Raw genomic sequence first — 27,421 nt, forward strand, 5'->3', positions numbered from 1 at the left:
TTCAATCGATTTTTATGGTTTGTTTGTTTTTTAAGATACATTACCATAGGAATTACCATGGCTCAACTTGCCCCATGCTGTTTGGCTCAACTTACCCCAGTCCGAACTTAGTGCGATAATTTTGTATCCACACATTTATTATGCATCCATCATATAAAAGACTATGACAAGAATGAAGATCCATACCTGGACTAATAATGTTGTTATCATGTCTTTATTATATTTAAAGACGTGTGTGTTTATAAAGCACTTATCTATTTCACACTCTTTTTTTACTTTTTTGGCTGAAATTCATATTTTTCCCTCTAAAAAACTACTTTTTGTTTCAAAGTTGAAAACAATGTGGTGGGGTTAGGGGTTATGCTATGGGTCATCAATACATGACACCACCACAATGTCTGACTCATTCATTATTGGCCTGGAGCTGGTGGCTCAACTTGCCCCTATGCTCAACTTACCCCGCCTTCCCCTACATAATGCAACAGTAGATTAGCTGCGCTTTTAATGTTCTTGGCGCTAAAATTAGGCCCCTGTCTCAATCGCATTGAATGCGATTGAGAAAAGTCTAGATGTTGCATATAAAAGAGAATACAATAAACGACATAGAATCAATGCTCTAGATCATTGCGGCATCTAGGTCCCCCCTCTATTTAAATTGTGTAGATAAGCAGGAATTGGCTGGGCTCCGATGAAGTCATTGACTTTTAAATAGGGCATTGATTTAACGCCAAAGTTTCGAATGGTATGCATGCCAAGTGTTATCTTCTCGATGTTACATCAGTACAAAAGGTAGGTGAAACCTTTAAAAACACAAACAAAACTAAAAAAAAAACCTACCCCCGGACCTACATCGACATTTGCATTAAATATATGCCTAGATTAAAGCGTGGTGGTTAACTGTTACTCCGAGTGGTGTTACATGACTTCCCTCGTGAAAATAGCGCATACTGAATACCAATGTCACATTCACATAAATAAAACCGATTCCAAACCGACGGATGGCATCCATTAGAAATAATATAATGATTTCGATTGGTCTCGAGTAGTTGTCGTTTGTGTGACCGTGGCATAAGCCAGTCAAGGAGATTGCTTGTTACTGCATCGAATGCAAATCGAATGAAAATCAATGATTTTATCGGCTTCGAAATTCGTTCCCTCGAGTTATGACATTCATAAGTTGTTCGAACGAGTTATACAAGTCGAGCTATAGGAAAAGAGTTAGCGGGTGGGGTCGAGGGACATTTCATGTCAACTTCATGTGACCTTTATAGGGCTCCGTAAACATACATGTAAGGTCTTAAACATGAATAAAACAATCACAGGTTTGGAACTTTGAATTGATGAATTTGTTAAACATCCAAAATGGGGTATTAAAATAGAGAGCAGCCCTCGAGGACAACACTCTAAAGGTGTCGCAATTACATCCTAGAGATTGATCACCAAAGAGTCTAGAAAATAACGACGAAAGGTGCTGAACTAACACCAACAAATTAACACACTAGAGTAAGATGACTATATGGTCAATAATGTACACGAAATTGACACCAAAGTTTTCGTGTAAAACCAAATATCATTTAAAAAAAGAAAGACATAAAAAAGATGAAATATACATCAATAATCAGCCAAGTTACTTTAGAGGAATTTAGTGTTTAAGATGGCTAACTTTGACATAAATAGCAATTTTTAGTTGACCCGACGCGTCGGAGACCGAATGATTTTGCTATATTAAACCAACTCTTTGCTATAATCCTGTCCGCATAATATGCGGGCTTAGTCTACTTCGGGTTAAGATCTAATTTGAACTTTACATCAAATGCATACTTATTAGAGTATGGTATTTCCGGCTTGTCGAAGTGATGTCAATCGTGAAACAGAATAAGTTCACTGACCTCTGCCCTCGGGATTTAGATTATTTGATTATAAAGAATCACTTAGGCGTCGCAGGTTGTGGCCTTTTACAAGCACACACTCACCCTCCCATCCATACACAAAAACATACAATTAGTCGATCCCTCTGGTTCATTTTGAAATTATAGGCTTACGTAATTATAATCATGGTCTCAGATTTTATTTTAGATGGTAACTTTGTTACAGTATCTTCCAGTTCAGTGGCGTACCGTGGGTCGTGGCATTTTTTTTTTTTGGGGGGGGCACCAGCAAAATGTTGAGTCACTTAGTGGGCGCGCAAAGCGCGCTCCTTTGCCAGGTATACTGACCTAGTAAACGGACATGTATCTCACTTATCAAATAATGCGAGCGCGAAGCGCGAGCTGAAAATGTTTGATATTCAGACCTAATAAAGGTTATCATAAGGAATTTTTTGTAATTATGATACGTACCTCTCTCACAAAACAAACAATGCGAGTGCGAAGCGCGATTTGATTTTTTTGCATATATTGACCCAAAAAAGGGATATTTTAAGGACTGCTTTAGGAAATTCATGAAGAGCATACATATCTAACCATAGTCATCTAATGCGAGCGCCATGCAAGCGCTTGCTGATTTTGTTAGAATTACATCTAACCCACGAAACACCTTTTGTAGTCATTGTAATCGTGAACATGATACATATCTGACTAATCAAATATTGCGAACGCGAAGCGCGAGCTGAACATTTCTGAAATTCAGACCTGAAGAGGGGCATGTTTGTAGGAATTCACTAAGACCATACGTATTTCACTAACCAAATGATGCGAGCTTAATTTTTCATAGAAGAGCAGACATCTCGCATATATTTCCTCGCACCTCAAGTATTTATTGTTTTATGTAGTGACTCACTACATAAAACAATAAATACTTGAGGTGCGAGGAAATATATTTGGTGTATACAGACTTGAAAACGGGATGTTTTAGTCCAACAGGATTATATATATATTTATATATCTCATTACTCAGACAATGCAAGCACCAGAAATGATGAACACATTAGCTCTCTATATACGCCCTAAGCCGACTATCTTTCATAAATTTATAATTTTTTTAAATGTAATATGATGTAATATATATAATATGATATAACATGATATACAAAATACAATAATTTCTTCTTCCCCACTACGTTTCTCTTTCTTTCTCCTTTTTCTTCTTTTCCCTCGTTCTTTTTTTTTGGGGGGGGGCACGTGCTCCCACTGTTCCAGTTCATATTATGATCTGTTTCACGTTGGTTAAATTTTTGGTCATTGTATCTTGCATCATTTGACATCGTCTTGGCTCCTAGATTTCGCGTAGATTGTGCTCTAGCATTGCCTAGAGGAATCGTAAAATTGACCTTTTAACAAACAGACCACTTCCACGACTTCCATATAGGAAACTCACATTCATACTCAAAATCAAGAATAAACAAGAAAAAAATCAAGATATCAAATTGATTCGACGTCTTGCCATTAAGTATGCGCGATTGGAAATCCCACGATGGGTCCCGTAATCCGTAACCATTTATTTCAGGCAATAGCCGTGATAGCGAACGTATTTGATGACGTCACTCTGATCTGTCAACCTACCGCGATCACGGAGAAAGTCATGAGCTCTGATTGATCGAAGTAATCCCTTGTATATGAACACCGAAGGATTATTTCTTTTTGAATCTTTGGTTCTGCAAGTCAGTTTTGCTTTGAGAGGTTTTTTTATCGGACTTCAAATGATGTTTACCGAAACCATTAGAAACTACGATATTGTATTTTTTGCAGAAAGTAATATGCATATATCCGGGGCATATATCTTGGATTCAAATAATCAAAGAGATTGTCATTCGAAGTATTCATGGTATTAGATATGGCAATATGATCTTATTATTTTGGAATGGATTACCCGATTCTGTGCGTCAGATAAACACACACAAACCGATTATTGTAAACTCTATGGCACGCACTAATGCTCGTTGTTTGCATTTTCCCAGGGGATCCTTCACGAAGCAACACTGTTATAAGCTACTGAAATCCTCGCATCTCATTGACTCAAAACAAATTATCAGGTGAAAACCGGTGAAAAACTCCCCGAGTGCAATACAGATCTTGACGTCTATGATATTTTCATGATTCGGTGGAATGACTCCCCTTCTGACCGATTTGTTTGAAAACGGTTTCGGTTTTGTTCGGTGACCCTAGATATGTCAGCTCCATTGGTATACTGTGAATGACATCCCATCAACCAATTTTCATGGTTGATTTCTATTCCATCATTGGCAGTTATGCGATCGTACACGAATTGTACAATCGGATTATAAACGATGACAGACATCCCTCGTTCATGTCCTTCCCCATGAAAAACACCTCTGCGCATTCATGGACTTATGATTTGTGTCACAGTCACACCCACGAGACGAGACCAATGGCAAACCGGCCGATGGTATGTCATTAGAAAAAAAACGTTTTTTTTTTATCGATTTGGTATAGCTTTCGCCGATGTGCATGTAGCACAGAGGGGTTAACTGTTGAGGAGCATCTGACGTAAAACTGCCCCGGACCATTTAACATTCTCGATGCTCCTTTTCTCAAGAGGATCTTGCTTCCCTCTTTAAAAAGAATGCATAACAATTGGGAAAAAAAATCTTCAACTCTGGGTAGTTTTCAATCAATACATTGTAGTGTTAACCAACAGCACACACTATAGGTTTAAAACTACCCAGATTTGAGTAAAGATTTAAACCAATTGTGGATAGTATGTTGCCCAACATTTGTAAGAGTATAAAATGGAAAAAAAGGATCGTAAAAAAAAGAATAGAGCTTTTCTAATGCAACAACCCGAGTCACCAGCGAACATAACGAAACCAACCCGACTCCAACCGATTGGATGTAACAATATAATAGTGTTCTGGAGTTTTTCGTTCTAGTGTTGGTTTTGCCACTGAGATTGTGATAATGCAATCAGAAAAAAAAGATGGTGACCGCTTCATCAATTTAAAGAGATTTCGGTTGAAGATATGAATTTTTGTCTTTTTGTTTAAACAATTTAGCGATTATGTATTAATTCTTCTGATTTAACTTGAAACGATTATTTCAGACTTTATATAATGTATGTATACATTTATTTTTTTTTACCAGAAAGCTGTAATTTGATCATGAAATTTTCATAAAACGATACAATCAAGGAAGTGAACTCTCTTTTTGCACATTCTTGGTCATTGGCGTCTTTAACAAAAAACATCTCTTTCGTGATTCTTATCATCATTCAACTTGACAATGAGTTTCAAATTTTGAAATCAAAAGATGTCCTTACGAAAAAAAATGACTTTAAGATGTCGAAGGAGTTCACTGTTTATTGGGCGTATTGATACATAGTCACTGATGTGTATAATAGCGTTTATCATCCGGTAATGCGGACGACTTGAGACTTCCGTCTGACCGTAGGAGGCATTTGGAATGTTAATATTTGATAGAAATTCAATCGAGTGTACAGGAGTATTTTACTGTAGGAAGCCGAAAAAAAAGCAGAAGAGATTCGTCTGGCCTGTCTACAGATATTTATTACTGAATTTGTCAGTTTGTATTGGTAATGAATTCAAAATTCCTCAAAAAAGCAATTGCTAATGGACACCAATAATTCATGGATCATAAATATTTCCCTTTTGTTGTAATTATTATTATAATAATTCAAATCATCATTGTTGTTATCAGTACTATTTTACTATCGTTACTATTATCAACAACATCACCATCATCATCGGCATTATGAGCATCATTAGGCCTAATATCATCATTAGTATGATTACGTTCAGCAACATCATATTCATCATCATCGTCATCATCATTATCATAAATGAGGACGATGATAATAATAATGATAATAACAGTAAAATAATAATAATAACAACAATAATAATAATGATAATAATGATGATAAAAATAATGATAATGATCACCATCGTCATCACCATCATCAGCATCATAATCATCATCAGTATTATCAATATCATTAATAACACCATATTCATCATCACCGTCATCATCACCTCGATGAGAAAGATAAACACGCAGAGATCAATCATAATGCGTTATCCTCATCAACTGGAAACAAAAACAAACTTCGGCAATATTTTATACATCGAACCTCAGTAAGGACCACGTGTCGTTTAGCTGGGGCACTTGACACACCCTCTGTGCAAATAGACTTAAATGGATGGAGTCGAGATGAAAAGCATCAAGACACTCACTCGTGCATGTGTCTATAGGCATGTGACGCTTCACCCCATTGCGTTATTTAATTACCCGGATGTAGAATATCCCCTTATATCCCTTTCCACTTGGAGGGACACTTGATCACTAAGCGTCATTAAAACGACACTAAAGTGCCAGAAGAAGTTACTTCCACTATTTTTTTTTCTTACAGCCGGCATGGAAGGGAAGATATTTCCATGGGGGATATAGTGGAGAGGGCAAGGAGAAGGAAAAGTGCGCTTATTTTCTTCAGGTCTGGCGGGAAAGTTAGTCTCGTAATCAGACTGCGTTTAGTGAATAATTGGAAATCAACATGTGATGTGTTTAAAACTAATTCATTAATGCAATGTTACTCTTTGAGAAATAGATGCAATTGATGTCTGAAGCCATTTTCAATATACATGGCATGTATGTCGCGAATTAAACTCCATGATTATGCGAGCGGTGATCTGTTTTACATGATTGGCTTTATTTTGTGCATATCACGTCTGAGTGTGCTGCGTCTTTGAGCGAGCCTAAGAATAGGATCGAATTGTGCTTGTCTCCAAAATACGATACAATTCCTTTAAATAAATGTATCTTCAATTACACAAGAGTAGAGTATGACAAAGGCTTGAGATGAAACAATAGATGCACTGTACGTGAGAAAGTGCATAGCTAAGGGTTGCCATGGTAAATGATATTCAACAAATGCCTATGGACGCATTTTGTTTAGAGCGTTAATGCTTGGGCCATCAAACAGAGAGAGAATGCACATTTCTATACCATCGATTTTACCTAAGGGTAATGCATCGAGACAGAAGAGGATGAGAAATATAGTTAGGTAATATAAAACAATTTGCGTGAATAAGTGAAGGGAGTTCATATCTAATGCTGATATCACAATTTGCATTGAAATTTCAAATACACAATCTGTGTATAAAATTACATTACGCAAAATGCTGTATGTATTTCTGGACTTTGGAACAGGGTAAGCTTGTTCTTGCGTAGGCATGTTTAATTTAAGTGTTTTTATTACATTTTATGATAGTAAGAATGAATATTTGAGGAACATTTTATGTAAATAAGCAAAAATGGAGAAAGAGAGGAAGTTTCTATTTAAAACCAGAAGTTCACCAAATAAATATGCACTTTCAAAGCAATACTGGATTTTTTTGGGGGAGGGGGGGGGGGTTCATAAATTTTTGTTCTATATAATTCTTAATCAAATTATTTTATATCACACTTTAAACACATTCATGCGCATTCATTTCATAATTCTTAATTACGCTTCAAGAGTGGTCTGATTTCATTCAAAGGTAATATGTTATGTATAATCATACTTCCCCCCATTTTTTATGTTCCAGGGCCTCTCAGGAAGACATCATACTGGTGAAAGACCAACCCTCTTCAAATAAAACAAATATAATAGAGCAAAAGAAAATAAAGAGAGAGGAGAGACAGAGAGGGAGAGAGGGACAGGGAGGGAGAGAGAAGGGGGTGCTAGAGCTCGAGATAAGTTTTGAAGTCCTGTTCCTATACTGAACCATGTTTACAATATGAATTTATCGACAGGTGTTTTTTTTCCAATTATCCCATATTTTTTAGTGCGATTTCCACATCATGCACTTTTGAAAACACGAGTAGAAGGCAGCCTTTGCCTTTTCTATGGCAATAAACCAATCAACTTTCAGTGTAGGTGGCAGATACAATTATATGTCATATCAAATCACCATAGATCGATCGAATGCCCTGAGCGCTTGATTTATAATCAATTATGAATTTAAGTCTTTCAACTTGTATTAGGCATGCCATAATCCCACTCTGATTGAATTGTCAAATCTTGTCGAATGTCTGATACTCATTCATTGCCCCGAGAATTTCAATTTTACTCTCTCTAAAAAGAAAAGGAAATCGAGGTAATAATTCACTCATTCGAGGGGTTGAATAAAATTAAATAGATAAGGAGAGACTGCCACTTCTGTTAAGTGATGTTTACCCTTTTAACACGTAAATATGTCAAAAAACGTTCGCTCTTTGAACTTTAAAATTCACTCTCAATCGATTGATCTTTGATTTCACAACCTGGGGAGTAATAAGCGAGTGAAAATTCACTCGTAATTCTTTTCTTTCTTTTTTTAGAGAGAGATAAAGGTTTCGAAACTATTATATTGAAATATATTATAAAGACAACAATAGCCAGAAAAATCGGTGTTTATGAAGTAGAATATACCTGAATGACGTAACATACATAGAATATACCGTTTTCAAATTATAATTCATTCTTTGGGCTAACGACTTCCATGCATGACAATTGAATACAAATGGAACAAACAATGACAGAGCATAATGAAGCAAAAACAGAACACCTGGACATTCTCGTCCTTGCCATATTGCTCTTATAACATGTATTATGCCGAGGTACATGTTAGTAGTTCCAACAATATTTGTTTGTAGGAAGCAGTGGACATACATGAGGCAAAAGCCTATTTCAACTCGATGAAAGTATGAAAATACGTTGACCTATTCTTCACCTTATTATCGTTACAATTCATACTAACGAACAATGAATTCATTATGCCTTTAAATATCTGACCTAATCCAGAGAGACAGTTTCCCCGCGCATCCGTACTTTCATAACTTATATTTCCCTGAAAACGGCACTCGCTTTCAATCCTCCGCGCGTAAGAATCTTAAAACCACGCAAGCGATGAACATTCTTTACTTTATAATACCTGCCTGTCAGTAAGGATTACGCTTTATGACCACACTTTAATGCCCCCCAAATGCATGTGTTGCAAGTTTATATTGGCACTACAAGCAGGTATGCACCGGAATCCCAATTTACAGGGGGGGGGGGACGAAATGCATTGTCAACATGGCATTTTTTTAGGGGGGCGATTCATCTCCTTAAAAAATAATTCAGTCATTTATCATTCATTTGAATAAGTTTAAATGAATTAGTAAATGAATAAATAATTAAATCCTTGTATAATAATAATAATAATCCTCGAGCATTCTCTGCGTAACACAATGCTACCATTAACTTGTTCCGTTCTAATAACATATGTTCATATAAATGTAAATGATATGTCTCATTTGTAACAGGATAGTTGCAGCAATTATTATCTTGCACATTAAAACTAGATGTAAATCACATTTTTAAAATTATCGGTGGACCCAATTTCGATGAATATTTTCAGCGTTTTGTTTGTCAGATCTTAATTTATCTATTTAAATCATATTATTTTACCCCTTTAAGTCTTTGATATCAATCGACCGGGAATCGAACCCACGGACTCTCATTCACGAGGCGGGAGCTTTACCACTGAACAACCATTGTATTTCTGTTCGATCGGTTACGAGTCGGTTTCGTTGGTGTGTTCGTACCATTTGACATGCATCATCATTCAAAAGCTATGTCAAACGTTCTCCTAAAGAGTCTAAGAAAGGAAAATATGAAAATAGAGTCCGACTCCGATCTTCCGCAACAATACTTGTGACCTTGCCAGGCCAGCAGCCCCTGAAACCTCACCGCGAGTGCGCAGGTGGTTTGTCGCATTGGTTAATGTCATGAAGATGTATAATTCACCGAGTCATTCGGCAGATCATGAGAGTAAAGTTAATTGCTCCATCGGCCCTACTCTTATTTCACACTTAGCGAGACTTTAAGGAAATCTGATCAGTCAATTGGTCGCACCGTTCTTGTTTTCAAAGCGTCTTCCCGGTAACCAAGCTGTCTGTTACGATTTATCCGTTTAACATGTTTAAGTCTTGCAAGCGTTTAGCATCTCAAAATGAAAATGTTCAGCTTCCAAGCCTGAGGTTTATTTTGTACCTCATATCTCTGCTTCCAGGCTTGAATTGGTAATCAAGTTCATAATGAATGGCACATGAATTATCTACAAGTTAACGAACAACACTTATTATGTTTCATTTCGTTTTTAATTTGTATGATCATGTGACCTTTTAATGACGAGGAGCAAAGCAGGTTATCACACGGGCAAAAGTACAGGGTCGGTCTATAACATGTCCAAACTCATTTTATAAAGTGCGTCGTTGTTTGAACGTGAGTTTATTTTTCATGGGGATGTGAATGTCGCGATCATTAGGAGGAGAAGGAAGAGGTGCCTCTGATTCTTGCTCTCGTCATGTTCGTGATAATGCAGCCACAATAAAAATTTAGTCATTAGGGCAACACTTATTGGGTTTCAACAGTTGGCGTTTAATAAGAATGCACATGATTACCTGTGTGTACGAAGGGCCAAATGCCAGAGTAATATTTTTATAAACAATTTCAGTTTAGTTATTTTGCATTCCACATCCAGTATAAACATGAGATGCATGATTATACACATCAAAAATTATCATATTGACAAAATTGACATTATTCATATGGAAATCATTATGAGTAAGCCCAAATGAATCATAGCAGAAGAAAATTACATAATGAAATAAAAATATGAAACGTACAGTCAAGGGGAAAGTTTTATGGGTGCTATGGAGTGGCAACTCTTTAATGATAATAATAACCCGCTTAATACATCGGAACGATGTCATTAACCATTTTACAGATATATCATTAACCCGGTCATCGAATCGTGGCATGCCCGCATACAATGAATACACCTGCTCCACTCCCTTGGGAGCATTCCAACAATAAATCCAAGACTCAATTGGTAGGCATACTGCATAGGCTTTCGCATCCTACCGGTACCATACCAATTCAACACCTGAGTGGAGAGTGGCAAAGTGTGGATTGACGCCTTGACAAATGACGCTAGGCCATGATGGGATTCGAACACACGATCCTCTGATTACAAGGCGAGAGTCAGAACCGCTACACCACGACCTTTCTTTCAATCGCTAAATTCTTGCAAGAGTCTAACGTCTCCATCTGTATGGGTAGGATGTGAATGTGCTCACAGTGTTTGTGCTTTTAGTTCTCTGTTCGAATTCCCATCGATAACGGTATTGTTCCACTTGATAAATTCCTTCATAAAAATGTCCATGTACTGATATAATTTATTCAGCGTTTTCAAAAACACCATTTGTGGACAAATTGAATCCTATGACCGTGGGCTCATGATAGGCACTGAAAAAATCACTATTATATTCACCTCCAAACTGTTTAAGATCACATTAATTTGTATAAAATAAAAGTATGAGACATCGAGAAAGTTTAGTGATCATCTTCAGAAGTTGATCTATCCCTTAGATTCCCTTCAATCACTATAACAAATTCAAACAAGAAAGCAATCGGCTTTGAAATTTTCGCGAAATCTGTATCATTTTCGTAGATTTTTAGTGGCAGCCAAAAGTTAGAGGCGAGAACGGCGCTACGCGGGAAATTACTAATATCAACTAAATGTTACGCAAACAACCTTAACTTCGGAAAGAATTAAGTTTTGCCAATATCAACATCGAATGCACTGGTTTTGTTTATCTTCGAAAAAAGATGAATAATGTGGTTGATTACTAACTGGCTGTCGCTCGAGCCTTTACTGCCCACTAGCAATCTGATGATTTATAGGTGTGAATTTGGAAGGTGTGGTATCAGATATCATATTAATATTGCAGGTGGTTGTTATGTTAACTCTAAATTACGTATCAAGTGATGCAGGCCCCCTGAGAAACGAACGAAAAATGAAGAGTTTAGGAAACCATTGCCTTCTTTTTGTATTGTTTTCTTTCCATGAAGACCAGCGAACCAACAGGAAAATTGTAATCAGACCTATCAAGTTTCTTTCTCGTGATCACTTTGACATTTATGGGGGGGGGGGCAAAATGAAGTTTTGCAACTGGCCTACTTTATGAATTGTCCACTGATTAGTTTAAACCGGAAGAAAATAAAAGTACTAATAGTGTCATTTGTTGCGTGAAACCTTTGAAATCTTTGATATGTCAATAGAAATCGAATGATACTCTTTTTAAAGATGATTATTTTCCAGACACAAAATGTGAAGGAAGGTGTGCTTTATAACATTCAATAAGGGGACCGTTTCATCAACATTATTTTGTCCGACAAGTTTTCAGATCCGACATCTTTTCTTAATTCTAATTGGCTGAGAAGCACTGTTTCTATTTTAACTGACAGATAAAACGAAGACTGATCGGAAGAAACGTCCGACAAGCCCTTTCATGAAACCATGGAGCTATTAATAGCTCTATGATGAAACGCTCCCCTTGAAATACGTATAATAGAAACAATAAATAAGTAGTAAAGAGTAACCGATAAATCGATCGATTGCTTAAGCGAGGAAGTCATGCCTTCCCACATCTTTGGAAAATTTATAATTACCATCTTGCATTAATCGATTGCAAATCATCCGACAATTACTTCATATCTACTGTAGCTAAACGAACATTGCGAACTTCTTCCGCCAGCTAGGCCTCTTTTACGTGAGCTTGATGATGCCAGTTAATTTCATTAAGACAACAGCCCATGAATGTTGAAAGAAAATAAGCGGCTAGCTAAACAGGATGGGAGGCGTAGTTGATAATACGTGTGATATTGCTGAGGGCATCCAAAAATGCACACGCACCGCTCTTAATTACGCGCGCGTCGAGGATTGTAAATGCATGTCATATCATTCGAAAAGAGCAGTGTGACGCCGGGGTTCACATTCGATTCAGCTGTTGCGAATATAACTTCATTTCCCTAATTCTTGTGGCAACTCAAAAAAGTAACATTATTAAACTTCTCAACTGGACTTTTTTACGTTTTCTTCGTAATCTTATGTTACTCGTCAGCTCATGTAGACGATGTACATCGTTATTTCATTCAGATTATATTCCACATCGTTTCAGTTATCTCTGGATAACCAAAGTTTGCTTTCGGAATTGGATCCTTCTCTTAATGTTACTCCCAATCTCCGTAGAACGTACATTTTCTTCTCGTTGTTTTCCTTTTCGAGAGACAAGTAAAGTGAGTATTTTTTTATAGGTTTGAATGGTAATTTAGATAAAGGTAATGGTTTTTAAGTATGGTGTCTGTTTCTGCAATAAGAAATCCTAGAAGATGCAACTGTGTAAATTGATTTCTAAGATTCCATTAAGCAAGGCCGAGGATGGATAAAGAGTTTAAGGTGGAGATTGAAAAAATAAAAGAAGGCACTAAGCGAAGTTCTTGGTGCTCCAATTCAATATTTTTTTTAATAGGATCATCACGTTCAAACATAATCTTCTTACCTTATCAGACACAATGGAACCCGCATGAGTTTAGATTTCTTTGTAATGAATAGAATTCTATGAAAAGTTGCCTCGAACAATGGGTGGACTCGTGTGAAAAAAGATAGCGATGGATATGCCAAATATTTATGCCAACATATGACTAGTTCTAACATCTTTAGAGCACGGTAAAGCGATTTTCGCTTGGTATAGGAAACATTTGAAACAATCGCGTCGTCAGACAGAACATATAAATGTGGAGCACTATTTCTGAAACATGGCGAGAGGCGAAAGCGATAGAAGCAGAAATGTTGATTTTTAAATGAGAAAGGACAAGTTTCAAACATGTAATGAGCCAAAGAGGCAGAAAATTTTAAAGTTAGCTCCCTTTTTGAGGAATTTTGTGAAGAGTCAAATCAATTGAGACACAAATCCAACTATGAACTATTGAATTCTTCAAAGGATAAAAAAATATAGATTAAATTTGTATAGGTTATTATGAAGATCCATTGCAAATCATGATGGGAATGAAAAATGAATACATATATCGTCACTGAATCTACGAAAGGGCACAACGTCCTAAAATCACGTAAAAAGTCAATTTTAAGTTTCTTTCAGTTTTAGTATTCTCTAGCGATGGTTTATTATTTAACCTAAAAATATATTACAATTCTCTCTAATTAATGAGATAATTAAAGTGAAAAAGCGACACTAGCCTTAAATCCTTTGTACATGTCCACGAACTGGCACGCAGGTTCGCGCCGTCTCTACGCACAAAACGACAATTCTGTTTGAAACACTGCTATGTTAATTATGAGGTAAAGTAATTACGTTCAACGTAATTGCATGAAATTAATAAATGGGCATAGTATGTCTGTGATTCCGTTGAGGTTAACGTGTTTTACTTTATTGCACGAGGCAAAACTTATTCGAAAAAAAAGGTTGGAGATAAGGTGATACGCATAAAATGTTTGAAAATATAAGAAGGCGATAGAGCGTAGCGACCGATGTTATCAGTAACGCATTTTTGTGCATCTTAGGATTGAAAAGAAGGATTTTATTCACCGTTTACGTAGGTTTTGAAAATGTTTAAATCAGAGGGGATAAACTGTATCCTGCATCCCGTCTGTATTGCCCACGGTCATGTTTGAGAAGCAGTACAAATTTAAGACAAAGAGAAGCCATAGAAGCACGAGTAGCGAAGACAGGATGACTCCCCCTCAGGATTTGGCTCTGAGACAACTGACAGAAAACCCTGATCCCTTCGAGGTAATCCTATAATCCAACATTCATAAATCATTTATGTGATATCTAAATCCAATCGTTTCTTGATCTCCCTCAAGAATTGCATTGATTTTTGAATACCCTGTAGGATTGCCATGACACTTGTGTTTTTCTAGGACGAGCGTCACAAACTTTACATCCCTTGGTTTCAAGAATTCCGGGCACTTTTCGATCTTGGGTCTTCTTTATCCAGATATCATGTATATTTCGTGTTATTATTACCCGTTGATGCGTCAGTATTGGCCACGAGCAATATATTTTTTTTACACCGCTCAAGGGACATGAGACGTATCTCATATAAAACTATCCCTTACGGCATACGCAAGCGGTGTAGACAAAACTCATTGCCTATCCCATTACCCACAAAATGGTTGATATTTGTAAACATAATGAATTAATGTGTCGAAAGAGAAACATCTCAGACATGTGGGTTTGATTTTATAACGGCATATCCCAGTCTTTTGTCGATCTCCATTTGTAAGAACCTATACGTCACACCAATTGAACCGACCCCAGGGCTTACAGTGATATTGTGTTATTTCTAATTGCCTATTATCGATCGCTTTGCATTTAGTTTCTTTGGTATGAATGTCGCATTACAGTTGTTCTTACGTCGGTTTATTTTCAATTGGTCTGAAGCTAATTCGTCCAATTACAAATTCGTCCATTATCCACACGGTCTAATTGCCATTTCGTCCATTCACCATTTCGTCAAATAACAAGTTAGTCCATATAAAAATTGGTGTCATTGGAATAAGTGTTAACTGGGCGAAATGTAGGCTTATGAAAATTAAATGGATATAAGACCAACTAGTTATGAGACGAAATTGTCATAGACGAACTGGTGATCAGACGAAGTGATTATTGGACCAAATGGTTATTGGATCAAATAGTTGCTAGACAAATTGTTGATGGACGGAATGGCATTAGACCAAATGAAGGTAGACCATTTGGTGAGTGGACGAATTTGCAGTGGACGAATTGAATTTGCCATTTACCCTCACACCCAGGCTAATATTTTCTTCCATGACCGACTGTTCTGTTACCCCTGTCTTTATTGAATTGCTTTTAGGAGCAATTCAATGCTTCTGTCCATTAATGTCTGGCACCAATGTGTCATAGAATTATTCAATAATATGCAACGACTTCTTCCGAACATTGAACTGTCGAACAACGAGCATTGTTAGATGCAACTATCCTGACTCTGATCGTGCTGAAACCACTGATCGAACTTGGCATAAATTTACATGGAAATGTTCAGATGGTTATGTGGTACGGTGAAGATGCTACTCCAACCTTATCGCTTCAGGTAGGACGTAGTCCTTACAGAAGATCAGAAGGGGAGGGACAATATGCGCGGGAGGGGGGGCAAGTGACTTTTCATCTAATGAAAAAAGGGGGAGAGATAACAAGGAGGAAGTAAGGTAGAACACAAGATAATTATGGGTCGTGTAGGTCTATGCTACCAAATAAGACGTCATTTTTTAGTCGTCTTGCCCGCGATCAAGAGTTTGGCATCGCGCCTAGACCCTGATTATGTGATACCTACCACTTAAACGAAGCAAGTATTTTTATTATGATGTTATTATTATTATTTCTTTTCTTGGGGGGGGAGGGTTGAATAGCCTTGATTACCAATTCTGATGTATGTAATTTCTTAAACGCCTCGTTGTGTTCTTCTGCCACTCTATATACTTTTTTAATGATCATTACACCATTTGATCATTTTGTAAGGTGATACCCCAACGTGACGCCTCAAAGGCTTTAGTACCATCAGTTCAGGAGTGTTGGGCGTGAAATTAATGTGCAAGTTCGACACTTAAGGTCGGGATAATGATGTTTGAAGATCGTGATGATAGTCTCTCCGATCGTGACTGATGGATAGTACACTATCTTGGATCTAGTGCACCGTGGGATAGATGCTACAGTTGCAAAAATTAACTTGTTTATAATGAGGAACTACCCATTCTGTACAATAGTTTGTCCACAAGTTACTATATGTACGTTCACTGTCAGTTGTGTCATAATTCACTTTGTTTTCTTTCTTTCTTTTCTCAGACCGAATTTTTCATGATAATGATGCCTTTCTTTCTCCAACATGACTATTAACGAAGAACTAGATAAATCATGCAAGCGGGAAGCTGCAGCTGATATTTTTTGAAAAGAATAGGATTGCCTATAAACTATCAATTTTTGATGACTTTTTGATATTTCCCTTTTTTCCCTCTTTTAAATTACAATTGGCATTTCTTATATATGTTCTCGAGGCCTACCTTTTTTAGAACCATGAACCTGAATAAAGAAAATTAACAATAATAAGGCGATAATAAAAAGGATGGTGAAATAAACGAGGCACGTCCTATATGCACTTTGTTGCGGGGAAGGAAATTAAACTAGAACTATCAATGAAGGTCATGATTAATATTCTTGCACAAGTTTTGAGTTTGAAATCGAATCACAATGTAATCGTGCACAAGTTTTGAGTTCGAAAGCGAATTGCAGTATAATCGTGCACAAGTTTTGAGTTAGAAATCAGAATGAATTTCTGCATTACTTGTGCGCTGGAAATTAACTACGAATTTCAATTCTGCACAACTTTTGAGCTGGAAATAAATTGTGCAATACTTTGTGCTCGATATCCAAACAATTCTTGCAATAGTCTTGCGTTCGAAATCAAGAGATATCAATAATTCCTTTCTTAATATCTTCGATAATGGGGAATATTCAGAATTCAGCAGTTATGCGAGTCAGTCTCTTCTACACAGAATCACTCGGTATAATTCACCTTGTTTGTTAATAAGTGAAAAGCATAATATGCTAAAAGCATGCTTACTTACGGATTTTGTTTGATTAATTAGTCATTTTTGTTCTAAATTACCGAAAACACAATCATAATAATATTTTTTAAACTGATTAAAAATTCCCCGAGGTCTACCTGACAAAGCAACGATTGATGTATAAAAATTACATATAAAGTTCTTCTCTGATTTTAATCTGTTAATGGAATATGCAATTTCTTGGCAGGAATAAATTGTCCTCTTTTTAAGTCTTTGTATCTTTGCTCTGAGTAAGGATTCTAGTCAGGATCTTTTATTCTGAAGGGCACTCAAAGATTTCCATGCCTCATTTTTTTATCAATGAGCGGATAGATTAATGTTTGGCATGATCTGCACGGCACGGAATGATACGATATTTGCTCCTACGATGATAATTGTTCCAGGATTTATTTCGTCGTAAAGGAATGGATAGGGTTTAAGGAAAATGTTAAATCTATAGGGTTGAAGAATGATGTTTATTCGATTAGTGTGTGGAATCTATGTGGGCAAATGTCGCAGGAGCAAAGGTAATGGAAACCTACAAGGGTGTGGACAGTCGCAGTTAGTGTCATCTCTGTCATATATCCCCGAATGTTCTAGAATCTTTGCCTCATCCCTGTATACTCTAAACAATACTGGGGGTAAAAATGATCCTTGAGGGTAATAATGTGTCCAATCAATATTGGGCATTTCTATTGGGCATTTTTTTTATCCAGTGTGATGAAAATTTTGCCCATTCTGAAGTAATTGCTGCTTATTTTTATCGGGTAAAATACTGCCCAAATTGGTTGGACATATAATTATCCTCGTCACTGCTCGTGCTGCTTAAAATTTTACTCAATATTTTTTTACAGTGTAGATGCAACCATGGACCTATGACACTCGATGCCTTCCAACCGTGGCCAGGTGACAAATCTTCCTTGCTAGCAATTGGTACATTGAGAAAAAATAGTAGCACACCTGACTTATTCGAAATTATATTTGTTACAGAAAACCTGCTCACTTCCCCTAGACGAAACATAAGAGTACACCACTTTCACCACTGGTCAGCCGTGGTCTAAATTTACGTAATAGCGCCTTCGTGCTCCTTCGAGCTTCTGCTTTCACGTCCTTGTAACCGGCAATAAGATGTGCAGGGGAACAGTAGTAAGATTCTTATATCATCATACGAAACAGTGTCAATTTCGGTCGAACAACTTGAAATTTCACCAAGCAAAAGGAGTATAAATATCACACATAATATTTGCACAACCCTTAAGTACACGAAATCATGGGAAGTGCCAAGTTTCAATTAATTATTGACAGATATATCAGCTTCCTTTTCGACGGATAGCGTAAATAAAGAGATAAAATGCGTTGTATCTTCACAGGCGTAAAATCACGTCCAAGGAACATAATTCTATTTTCCCGTACACGTGCCAAGAAAGCATCTTGTAGGAGGAGCCCTTAGTACGGAAGGTTAAAAGTGCCATCGACTTGATGAGATATTGATGGTATATTGTGTTAAGTTATGTTGAAATGGTGAGTTACGCTAAGTTGACTTTTAGAATCTCCCCAAGTTGATTTATAAAGCTTAATATGTCGACTTGAAGGATATTGGTGGGATATTGTGTTAAGTTATGTTGAAATGGTGAGTTACGCTAAGTTGACTTTTAGAATCTCCCCAAGTTGATTTATAAAGCTTAATATGTCGACTTGAAGAGATAGCCTATAGTATGTCAACATAGCGTGAAGCGTGGTGGACGTATCTTGTCATGACAAAATATGTGGGTTTTTTTAGTAAACTTGGCAAGATAACTCTCTAGCCCTGATGACATTTTTTTTTAATCGACATGGCACCATAACGTATATTACAATATTGACACATAAACGTTGTGTCGACTTGGCAAGATCAATGGTCACTTAAAGGCATTAAATGTTACAATGTCAGATGTCGCCTACATCAACCTTCAAAATTGTACTCTACAATCATGGCAATAGTCGGCTTGGTGCATAAAAGGCTTGATCACAGAGTAAAAGTGATTAAGAGGGAGAGAGAGAGAGAGGGGGGGGGGGGGGTATGGAGATATACCGAGGCGTGGATACCAATCTACAATGAGATGTTAAAATCCTTAATACAGACGTATTATATTATAGCGCAAAGATACTTTCAGCTAAGCAACAAATTAAGATTTCTTCATAGCCTCTGCCATGTCTGCTCAGTGCTGGCTGCACCCCTCCCAACATCTCACTCGTGAGCTCATGATAATGACAATAATAAATACTTATATTGTAATTGACCGGCGGCAATTAATTGACATTTATGAAAAGTGAGTAAAAGCTTGTACAGATGTTTTATGGGACTACAGTACGTCACATCGAACAAAGAATTCATCTTTGATTTGATATCGACGAACCCATGTTTTAGCGAAAATGATGGAACTGCGTCGCCCTGCCTCTTTAAGACAGATCTTGAATTCTTCAACTTTCATTCTTTATATCCTTAGTCCCTCTTGACGAAAAATAAGTGGTTCTTTATTAATGATAATAGCCAATTTTTATAAAGTGCTTTTCCCAGAATGGCCCAAAGCGCGTTACAGCATATTAATTACCCCGGTCATTGGATTCATTTCAATCAAGCACGAAAAGTGCACAATTTCCACTCCCTGGGGAGCATTCCTTGCATTCATCGCAGCCACATTATGGCGCCGGCAAAATCAAACATACAATATATTTTGCATCTTACTGGGTACCAATTTAGCACCTGGGTCGAGAGTGGCAAAGGGTGGATTGACGCCTTGCCAAAGGATGCTAGACCGCGGTGGGATTCGAACACACGACCCTCTGTTTACAAGGCGAGAGTCAGAACCACTACACCACGGCTCTTCCACGGCTCTTTCAAATAAGTTTGTATTGATTATTCACACTCTTGCAAAAATTAAGCAAATAAATTTCGTGAAACGGTATATGCATTTGTGACCTCGATGGAGAGAAAACAACAACATTATGATTGTAACAACGCCATTGTAAACAATCTTTCCATTAACTCTATCATCATAATTAACCATCACCGTTATCAGCATATCTTCCCCAAATATTGTATGTATATATCATAATGGATAATACCTATCTCCGTGCTTATCCAATGCAACTAACAATTTTTTCCAGAAAAAGATATGGGAGAAACCCTATAGGCGGTTCGAACATAATGAAACAGAACTTGCGAGATTGCCAATGCGTATTCATATGTGATTGATTACATCTTTATGAATCAATGGTCGTCTTTGAAAACAAAAATTGTTTGAAAAAAATTATTCATATTTTGGACATCAATGGAATATAGAGAAGAACATGAACACCACCAACAGCAGCAACAAATCCTGCATTCGGGAAATTTCAATAAAAGGTTGTTTTTTTCACCCAAATAGTTATCAAAGAAAATTGTGGTCCAAGTAAAAAAAAATACAAAAAAATCATTATGGAATCCGAAATCGAAATCAGTACGTCACCTTTTCACTCGAGAGGTCAAATTTTGTTGTCCTTTTATGAAGGGTCAATTTAGAAGGAACAAAGTACTCTCGGGTATCCCCAATTCCAAGGTGGCGTCCAATAAGGCAGCCATAACCTTAATATTTGTATAAATGGTTTATTACCTGCTCATTGCCATTACCTCTCTGCCCAGCAAACCATGTCAAACATTAGTATGTTTTCAAAGAATATTGGATCAAAGAATATGTTTAAAGAAGCTGCAGTGATACTTCGTGGGCTAGTATGTCCGAATATCCATGATGGTTTCTTAAAAAAGGGTCCAAATTGCTACCGTTTCATGAAATACAAAATAATTCCTACGCTCTTTCCGATAAAGACGCAAGATGATATTACATTATCCTGTTTTAGGTTGACAAGCTTTTGTGAAACGATGTTAATCCATACTTGTGTACATGTATTAGCATGAAAGATGAGAAATAGATTGAATTACTCCACTGCATGTTCTCAATATTGGTAAAAAAATATAGTGCAAATTGAATTTGTAAGGCTATTTTGCTTGCGGCATGTTTTCCTTTCGAAATATTATACATAAATAGGGCTTTGATAATCCACTCGTCCTTAGCCTTTTATCTCTTGTTACTGAGACTTCGAATTGATTCTCTAAACAATGTATTGGCGATTTCAAGAGTACCCTAGATTTTATTTCATTTCATTTTATGTAGACCATTTCAAGCCCTTTCATATTAAATATCGAATTCCCAAGAAGGGGGGGGGGGGGGAGTAGTTAACATGTTCACAGAATGATTAACGAGAAAATGCAACAGTTCTTCACGTATGAAGAACAAAAAAATTCAAGTGTTGCACGATTAAAAATCATGAGAAAATGCAAATTTGATCGTTTGAGATTTGTCTCAAATGTCTGGATGTGTTTGATTGTTGCTTATTGTAGGTGTTCTAGCATGTACAAATGGCATTGCATTTTGACAAATTTTTATCTTGCTTGACTCACACAATAACGCTGTAAAGAAACGTTCCACAATAACATTTTCAAAAATGATATAACGATAGGTGATATCAAAACAAAGATTTACTGCAGCTTGAATGCTACTGTATATTATGTGTTGTTAACAAAAGAGCGTATTTTCGAAATCCCTTCGCAGAGGCTTTCTAAAACGCACCAATTTCTTTGACAATGTACGTCAAATTGCAATGGACAGATGGGAGGTATTTGTCGAAAGTTGGTGGACCGGGACAGCGAATCGTCCGGACGAAAAATTGCAAATATGCCGTTTTTCCAGTCTAGGATGACACTGCCGTTTTGATCCACCAACTTTCGACAAAGGCTGTTTTATCATTGAAGGGCTTTTCACAAAAGATTCTCAGCGTTACAGATAGCGTCTGTGAAGTGAATGCAAGGACATTGCGAGTTCCATTATTAATAGCTCTCATTAGCAGCTGTAGTTCCGCTTATAGGATATAAAAAGAAATATAGTAACAATTTCAAAGCTCAAAATTACTCACAATAATAGCAAAATTACCTTTTCAGGCCAAAGAGATAAATGTGTTTTTTAAGATGTTGGTTAGCTAGCTTATAATGGTAGAATCGGGATAAAAATTACTGAATTTAGGCCGTGAAAGTGGTAGCTCCTCAATCTACATTGATAAGATTTAATAGCTATCATATACACGCAAAAAGGGTTTGTACATGTTAAATATCAGTGCGGTGTTTCTATATGCCGACATTTAAAGTGTTAACTTGTAAATCTCTATTTTTTTTATTTGAAGGTCACAACAGTTAACAATAGGTAGAAATTAGACATATACTGCAAGATAATATATCAAAGACATATCTAATAAATAATACAACTGTAAAGTGCCAAGAAACGTATATTATTATTAGGATTATAGAACGGTATAAATTTATGAGCAATAAAGTATGATACCTAACTTTAAAAAGGTAGAGAATATAATGCCCTATTAAAAAAAATGAAAATGAAATAATTTTGAAACAAACGCGTCAATAACCATTACTTGAATTTGTAAGTGGCGTCTACTTAGTCAGATTGAACAAACACTTTAGGGAATTTTATTGAAATTAAGGTTTCTAAAATAAAGAACAAAAAAAATGAACTCTTGTGAAGAACACTCTATCCACAGCAGACCGTGAATGGTTATTGAAAGTAATATAAGAAGTCCCCACACGCCCAACAATATTAATTGTCATTGTAAATGGTGAGAGCAGTGGCGTTGACGAAGTATTCGATTTCAACATTCGTATCGTCACTGATCGCACCACACATTCACCCCCCTCCCTTATCACCTGGCTTTCCACACATCACTTATCAAGAAAATGATAATGATATTGTTCTGCTGATGAAATGGGTTCAAAAGATTGTCTATACTTTCATGTGATTCAATATTATTCATTGTTCATCTCGACTTTAAAGGTCAAGTCCACCTCAGAAATATGCTGAGTTGAATCAATAGAGAAAAATCAAAGAAGCACAATGCTGAAAATTTCATTAAAATCGGATGTAAAATAAGAAAGTTATGACATTTTCAAAGTTTCGCTTTTTTTAACAAAATAGTTAAATGAACGAGCCAGTTACATCCAAATGAGAGAGTTGATGATGTCATTCACTCACTATTTCTTTCGTTTTTTATTGTTTGAATTATACAATATTTCAATTTTTACGAATTTGACGATTAGGACCTCCTTGCCTGAAGCACAAAATGTTAAAATAATGGAATTCCACGTGTTCAGGGAGGAATGAAACTTCATTTCATATGACAATGACGAGAAAATAAAAATATTTCACATTTCATATGATAAAATACAAAAGAAATAGTGAGTGAGTGACATCATCGACTCTCTCATTTGGATGTAACTGGCTCGTTCATATAACTATTTTGTTAAAAATAAGCGAAACTTTGAAATGTCATAACTTTCTTATTTTACATCCGATTTTGATGAAATTTTCAGTGTCAACTTGTTGAATTTTTTTCTTTTTATTCAAATTACATGTAAGTTTTTGTTGGGTTGGACTTGTCCTTTAAGATGCTGCACACTGAAAGGCGAGACTGACGAGTGTCTCCATACGTGAAGTAAAATGAACACTTTAATTAATTAGCTAAAACTCTATTTTCAGAGCTGATGGTAAGAAGACATATTGCAACCTCATTTCATGGCACATTAAAGTTACGTAGTAGTTCATGATAGTAAATTTATTATTCATCATATAATGAACATGATGTGTTAATCAGATGCTTGTGTGTAAATGAGAATAGTATTTAACGCTCAACAACAAAGCTCCGCACTAAATTGGGATCGTTAAATATACATTTATCAAAGGTATGCGGGGAAAGATCAAACCTAATGACGAGTGTGGGTGTGGGTGTGTGTGTGTGTGTGTGTGTGTAGAGGCGAACGCGTTGCATTATTTTGTCAAGGTAAGCGTCCCTAATCATTTTAATGATAATGAAAAAGGAAGGTCATAGGTGCCTAATTAAACTATTTTCTTTTCGCAGGCAGTTATCAAAGGACAAGTACCTATTTCCAGTTCAAAGCTCATATGGGTTCTCGTTGATACATGCATCTCTAATGGATAATCACAGTCATAATTTATGTTTTCGGAGTATCTCTCTGCTTAACTTCTCGTTTATTAAAAAGTCGTTTATTGGAAGATAACAATGGACCACAACGGTTTCAGGCTCCTGTTTTAAAGTAATGTATGTCGTTTCATTTTTTTTATGAGAAAGATTCCATCAGACCTGGGGTCGTTGATTGACGATTACTTTGGGATTCTGGTAAAGACACGTTCGATTTTACAAACGAGTGGTGTTTGGTGTGTTTTAGCAAGCCCAATACCCGAAGTTTCTATTAAGTTAGTGAAGCGTATTCCCTACAATCAGGTGCGGATCTATGTCAGCCGGACTTTTCTGCAGTGCAAATTGGCGCGACAGCACCAACTTTTATCAAATTTGAATGCATCACAGCATCTGCATTGATTCTGATAATTCTAATCATAAACAAGATAAAATTAATTAAGCTCAATCAGTAAAAGTGAAAATAATGATACATTTAGGAATTTTGGCTATATATACAATTTGCATTGGATATTTACATGAATTCACGTGTGTTTTTTAAAGCAGTTTTGGGTCTGACATGTACTTACATAAAGTTGCGTAATTCCGTAACCGCGAACCCGGGCATCGCAATATTGGTCACAAGAGTTTTGTGAGATTTGAAAAAAGTAGTATTAGTGAAAAGTCAGCGAGCGGCGCGTTTGAAAAATTCCGCACGGCGGATTTATCGCGAAAAAATTACACTCCCTGGTAACAGTGCGAAGAACAGAATCACGTGACCAGATTGTAAAGCTGGCATGAAAAATGAAATAACTTTTACTTGTCTCAATCAATATGATTCCAAATTCGTATTAGTTAACCTGACGAGTTTAATAGCGGATGACAATATTTTAATATCACTCAAAAGGAGCCGTGTCTAATTATTAGCATCGTCTGAGAGTTAAAGGTCAAGTCAAGTCCATCCCAGAAAATTGTTGACTTGAATCGATAAGAGAAAAATCAAATTTACATAACGCTGCAAATTTCAACGAAATCGGATATAAAATAAGAAAGTTATGACATTTTTAATACCCTTTTCATAAACTTATCCTCCAATTAGCCGCCTAAGAGTAAGGCGGATAATTCAATAAAAATTGCGTTCATAAACTCCGAAAATAAGCCGCATTATTTTTACGAGCGCCCGTCCTGAAAAAGGCGGATAATCGCCATGACAACTGGACACGCCCCCTCCGATGCGGTTGTGTTGGAAAAGGGTGACCTTGTGACCGCACCATGGCAATTATCCGCATTATTTGGAAATGCGTTCATAAACTCAAAATCTTGTCCCGATGCTGCTATTATGCGGATAATAGCAGCATCAGAGTAATGCGGATAACTCTTGTCCTCCTCCAATTTTACGACCAAATTGTGCTGCTATTAGCCGCCTAATTCATTTTAATGGGGTTTATGAAAGGGGTATCTGTTTCGCTTATTTTTCACAAAACAGTTAAATGCACAATTCAGTGATATGCAATTGAGAGAGTCGCTGATGTCCATCACCCACTTTTTCTTTTGTTTTTTTATTGTTTGAATTATACAATATTTCATTTTTTTCAGATTTGACAATAAGTACCTACTTGACAGAACCATATAGTATTAAACAACGCTAATTCCACATGTTCAGGGAGGAATCAATCGTTGCTTCTTTTGACAATGAGGTGAAAATTAGAATACTTCATATATCATATAATAAAATACATAAAAATAATGAGTGGATGACGTCATCGGTCTCCACATTTGCATACCGACCAGGATGTGCATTTAACTGTTTTGTAAAATTAAAGTGTCCTAACTTTCTTATTTTACATCCGATTTTGATGAAATTTTCAGTGTTATGCTTGTTGGATTTGTCTCAATTATTCAAACCAATTTTTTGTTGCAGTGGACTTGTCCTTTAAGAAGGCAAAGCGTAACTCAATTCTCATCATCATCAGAGAGAGGAAGCTAGGGACTTTTGTTATTCTTTCGGCCTGAGAGGACCTAGATTTAATTGACTTTGCAGACAAAGACCATTCAGCTGTTTGACACTTTTGACGGTCGCTTTAGAGCGGCATGAAATAATTACTCCTCGTTCGTTGCCCTTTGTTTAAAAGCTTCCGATTTATCAAGCGTCAAAATCAATTGCTAGAATACATACATCTTTCTAATATTAATTTAAACAAGGAAAACTACGAGTTCCCAAAACTTTTTAATTTTCTACAAAATAAATATGGTTATGCTACTTTTTCCGACCATATTTCTGAAGTAAGAAAGCATTAGGCAGCATACATGTAGATCTATTAAAAAAAACATTTGGTGTATCAGAAGCTGTTGTGAAAATGATTTAAATTTTAATCTATCAAAAATCAAATGGTCTGATATAATTAGAATGTAAATGCAGCAAATATCTTTGGGTCACAATTCAAAAGTATTTACATATCAGATCTTGACAAATATGTAGTATCAGTAGATACTACCAAGAGATAATAATATAAATTGTACGAAGTAAGCAGATAACGAATAGAGGATGTGTAGTGAAATATTTGGCTTTAATAAGACAAATAAAATGTAGTTCTCAGAAAAATGAAAATATCTAATTTAGAACTCAAAAGGAAGTTTCAAATGTTTTGACATGATGGTAGAAATTAAAGGAAAACGTGAGAAAACGAATATTGTATACATCAAATTGAATTAAACAAATAAAACATAATTCTAGAAAACTATGAAAGAATTTTAAAGTTAATGCTTAAAAACAAATGGAGGAGTATATTAAAATGATGCCATTAACTTTTGATGGGGAATTACGTCATGATAATTTCAGGAACTTCAGCGAAGGAATTCGATTATCATTTCACAACGGTGGCAGATAATGTAGTTTTGAAAATCCCCGTTATGGACGCAAACGATTTTGGAGCTGACAGGACTATAAAAAATAAACAACAACCACAA

Source organism: Lytechinus variegatus, chromosome 5 (genome assembly GCF_018143015.1).
Source record: "Lytechinus variegatus isolate NC3 chromosome 5, Lvar_3.0, whole genome shotgun sequence".
Taxonomy (NCBI): Eukaryota; Metazoa; Echinodermata; class Echinoidea; order Temnopleuroida; family Toxopneustidae; genus Lytechinus; species Lytechinus variegatus.